At 41.9% G+C, this 5,060-nt stretch overlaps 1 pseudogene; it reads right to left on the reverse strand.

Annotated features, from left to right (window-relative positions):
• Positions 1–1,245: 1,245 nt before the first annotated feature.
• Positions 1,246–4,749, reverse strand: LOC144828435 (uncharacterized; annotated as a pseudogene).
• Between the last annotated feature and the right edge of the window lie 311 nt (positions 4,750–5,060).

Here is a 5,060-nt window from a genome sequence, read left to right on the forward strand (position 1 = left end):
GCACTGCGAGGCTTAACCCAGAGAGCTGCAGCTCACATTCTCCTGCTTCAGAGGTAAATGCCATGCACTGCGAGGGTTAACCCAGAGAGCTGCAGCTCACATTCTCCTGCTTCAGAGGTAAATGTCATGCACTGCAAGGGTTAACCCAGAGAGCTGCAGCTCACATTCTCCTGCTTCAGAGGCAAATGTCATGCACTGCGAGGGTTAACCCAGAGAGCTGCAGCTCACATTCTCCTGCTTCAGAGGTAAATGTCAGCACTGCGAGGGTTAAGGCAGAGAGCTGCAGCTCACATTCTCCTGCTTCAGAGGTAAATGTCAGCACTGCGAGGGTTAACCCAGAGAGCTGCAGCTCACATTCTCCTGCTTCAGAGGTAAATGTCAGCACTGCGAGGGTTAACCCAGAGAGCTGCAGCTCACATTCTCCTGCTTCAGAGGTAAATGTCATGCACTGCAAGGGTTAACCCGGAGAGCTGCAGCTCACATTCTCCTGCTTCAGAGGTAAATGTCATGCACTGCGAGGGTTAACCCAGAGAGCTGCAGCTCACATTCTCCTGCTTCAGAGGTAAATGTCAGCACTGCGAGGGTTAACCCAGAGAGCTGCAGCTCACATTCTCCTGCTTCAGAGGTAAGTGTCATGCACTGCGAGGGTTAACCCAGAGAGCTGCAGCTCACATTCTCCTGCTTCAGAGGTAAGTGTCATGCACTGCGAGGGTTAACCCAGAGAGCTGCAGCTCACATTCTCCTGCTTCAGAGGTAAATGTCATGCACTGCGAGGGTTAACCCAGAGAGCTGCAGATCACATTCTCCTGCTTCAGAGGTAAATGTCAGCACTGCGAGGGTTAACCCAGAGAGCTGCAGCTCACATTCTCCTGCTTCAGAGGTAAGTGTCATGCACTGCGAGGGTTAACGCAGAGAGCTGCAGCTCACATTCTCCTGCTTCAGAGGTAAATGTCATGCACTGCGAGGGTTAACCCAGAGAGCTGCAGCTCACATTCTCCTGCATCTGAGGTAAATGTCAGCACTGCGAGGGTTAACCCAGAGAGCTTCAGCTCACATTCTCCTGCTTCAGAGGTAAATGTCAGCACTGCGAGGGTTAACCCAGAGAGCTGCAGATCACATTCTCATGCTTTCACTTCTTCTTTTCTACACAGTTCTCTGGCCACTGTCACAGAACCATTAATGATGCATAAAATGACCAAAACCACAGTCAGCTCTGAAGAATCTTCATTTTGTGCTTGGTAAATTGTTTTGAGTGTGTTGGGTTTATATGTTTTAGTACTAATCTCTAAAATTAGCTGCAAATACCCTTGTTAGTCCAAGCATTGTTCATGGTGTTTATTTTACAGGCAGCATGGTCAGGTGTGCTTGGATTTCTTTAGTTAAAACTCTCACAGAATAAATACCAACAATGTTTTTTTACTTTTAGTCCACTTTGTGCTAGTCTCCCAATGGGTTTCCTGATATTTCATGTTTTTCCTTGCTGTAGGGAAATAAACAATAGCAGAGAATAGACACTTTCATTGATGGTGATGGTGGAGTGCTCGCTGATTTATTTTTAGGTTTGAAGATTGACAAAAGCTTTTTGCACGTTCACTGCCAATATATGTTTTTTCTCCTGTGTGTCTTCGCTGATGAATCCTTAATATTGAAGAATCACGTAAGCTACTTCCACATTCCCTGCAATGGTATGGTTTTTCTCCAGTGTGTGTTCGCTGATGTCCATGTAGGACTGATAAGCGACAAAATCTCTTCCCACATTCATTGCACTGAAATGTTTTTTCTCCAGTGTGTGTTCGCTGATGTCCATGTAGGACTAATAAGCGGCAAAATCTCTTCCCACATTCATTGCACTGGAATGGTTTTGCCCCTGTGTGTGTTTGTTCATGATACATTAATCCTGAAGAGGAACTAAAACAACTTCCACATTCCCTGCAATGGTATGGTTTTACTCCAGTGTGCCTTCGCTGATGACTCATGAGTTTAGATGATTCCATAAAACTACTTCCACATTTACTGCAATGATATGGTTTTTCTCCAGTGTGTTTTCATTGATGAACCTTTAATGTTGATGAGTCACTAAAACTACTTCCACATTCATTGCACTGGAATGGTTTTTCCCCTGTGCGTGTTTGTTGATGATACATTAATCCTAAAGAGGAACTAAAACTACTTCCACAGTCACTGCACTTGAATGGTTTTGTTGTGGAGATTCTGCACATACAGAACTATGCACAAGAAAATAGGCCTTTAGTGCAAGATTGGTTGTACCGCACTTACACTTAAGAACCCACAATCCCTAGACCGACTAGCTACAGTGTCTCATTAGCTCAGCAGACCTTCCAAAGATACCTAATACTTAGACAAAACCAGAACATGGACCTCCCGACCTCTCAGTTGCGGTAGCAATGCATTGCACACCCTTTTGCTCACTCACCCGTGCTTGTCCGCACCAAATAATGCAGAGTCTATGTAAAGTTTAAAACGTTTATTTTTCAACTAACAAACTGTGCGTTGTTCAATAATGCAGTAAATGAGCTATCACCAGCAGAATACACAAGATAAAAACAATGATCAAAGTTACAATACCATAAAATAAGAAGGGGGAAATCATTCTGATTGGCCAGTGGACATTTCGGCTATAGCGCCTAGACCACCCTCCCCTGGTAGGAATATGTATATTATATAAAAGAAGATCTCTGGGCCAATTCTGGGGAAACCCTCACCATAGAATATAGGAGTACGGTTACATCATAGGCTCAGCAAGGCTCTAGTTTGTAGAAGGAAATCTTCCGTCTGTCTTGAGGAAGCTGCTACGTGTTAGTATAATGCAAGCATTTCTCAATCCAAGAAGTGCCTAATATTATATCTAGGTAGTACGGACTGACCAGAAATGGAAAGCACAGTGGCTTGATTTTTGACCTTGTACGCTGAGAGCAAACTACAACAATATGAGCTCATGTGGGCAGAAAGGCGTCTTACACAAGAAGATACAGAGTGTTGTGTGCAAAAATAAAAAGACACGCAGTTAGAATAGCTGCTAACTGAGGCTAACTTTAGCAAAGAATAGCGTGACCGTAGGGGCCATACTACAGTTTTTCCCCAGGGTGTGCTCGCTGATGCCGTTTTAGGTTTGATAAGTGACAAAATCTCTTCCCACATTCACTGCAATGATATGGTTTTACCCCTGTGTGTGTTCGTTGATGAACCCTTAATGTTGATGAGTCACTAAAACTACTTCCACATTCACTGCAATGATATGGTTTTTCCCCTGTGTGTGTTCTCTAAAGGAGTTTTAGGTATGATAAGTGACTAAAGCGCTTCCCACATTCACTGCAATGGTATGGTTTTTCCCCAGTGTGTGTTTTCTGATGCCGTTTTAGGTTTGATAAGTGACAAAATCTCTTCCCACATTCACTGCAATGGTATGGTTTTTCTCTAGTGTGTGTTCGCTGATGAATCCTTAATGTTGAAGATTCACTAAAACTACTTCCACATTCACTACAATGGTATGGTTTTTCCCCAGTGTGTGTTCGCTGATGAATCATTAATGTTGAAGAGTAACTAAAACTACTTCCACATTCACTGCAATGGTATGGTTTTTCCCCAGTGTGTGTTCGCTGATGAATCATTAATGTTGAAGAGTAACTAAAACTACTTCCACATTCACTGCAATGATATGGTTTTTCCCCTGTGTGTGTTCGCTGATGTATATGTAGGACTGATAAGCGACAAAATCTCTTCCCACATTCATTGCACTTGAATGGTTTTTCCCCAGTGTGTGTTTTCTGATGCTGTTTTAGGTACCATAATTTAGGAAAGCTCTTCACACATTCACTGCAATGATATGGTTTTTCCCCTGTGTGTTTTTGCTGATGAAACCTAAATCCTGAAGAGGAACTGAAACTACTTCCACATTCACTGCAATTATATGGTTTTTCTCCAGTGTGTGTTCTCTGATGCTGTTTTAGGAGAGATAATCGACTAAAGCTCTTCAGACATTCACTGCAAGAATATGTTTTTTCTCCAGTGTGTGTTCTCTGATGCCGTTTTAGGTGGGATAAATATATAAAGCTCTTCCCACATTCATTGCACTTGAATGGTTTTACTCCAGTGTGTGTTCGCTGATGACTCATGAGTTTAGATGATTCCGTAAAACTACTTCCACATTCACTGCAATGATATGGGTTTTCCCCTGTGTGTGTTCGCTGCTGTTTTTTAGGCATGATAATTGACTAAAGCTCTTCAGACATTCATTGCATTTGTATGGCTTTTTCCCTGTGTGTGTTCGCTGATGCAGTTTTAGGCTTGGTAAATATACTCTGTGTAGTATATAGCAGAACCCCCATATCTTTTAACTTTCAGTTAACTGTGCTTTTTGCTGGTTGCTGTGGAATGGCCCGAGGGAGTTTACAATACACCTTTAGCACTGAATGGTGGTCTGATATCACTTTAGGAAGCAGAGTACTGCTGTAACCACCTCATGGTATTGGACATGTTTACACAAGAGGCGTTTGATCAGTGTTGCCTTAATTTTCTAGAGGTCAATTCTTCATCTTGAGGCATGGAGGTGCACAGCTGATACTCGTAGAAACACTGAATTTCCCTTGACGGTACTTCCAAGATCTGTCAGTTTATGTTCAGGTACCGCTCTCTCTGTCGGCACTTATGTTTTCCTGAATACTGGAACTCAATGTTTACGACTTTGCTTTTGCAGATTTACAGTATTATCTTCATTATTCTTAAACATTTTGTACAATCAAGGATTGTTTTCTGTTGGATGTAAAGAGATTTAAATTACTTAAATGAAAAATACAGGAATGTGCATACACAATTTTTAATTGATTAAAAAACCATCTATTTTATTACTATTGTTGAAAATTATGAAGGCATATTTAACCATACACAGATATTTGCATACAAGTTCTTTAGAACATGCCACAATCTTATTTATTTCAGCAAAGGTGTTCATAGAGTAACTTTGCAAAAAAAGGGCACTCACACAGCACTCATATACTAGTTACAGCTTTAGGTAGATGCATATGGTGAAGGTTTTGTCAAAA

The sequence above is a fragment of the Lissotriton helveticus genome, chromosome 1_1 (assembly GCF_964261635.1).
Source record: "Lissotriton helveticus chromosome 1_1, aLisHel1.1, whole genome shotgun sequence".
NCBI classification, from domain to species: domain Eukaryota; kingdom Metazoa; phylum Chordata; class Amphibia; order Caudata; family Salamandridae; genus Lissotriton; species Lissotriton helveticus.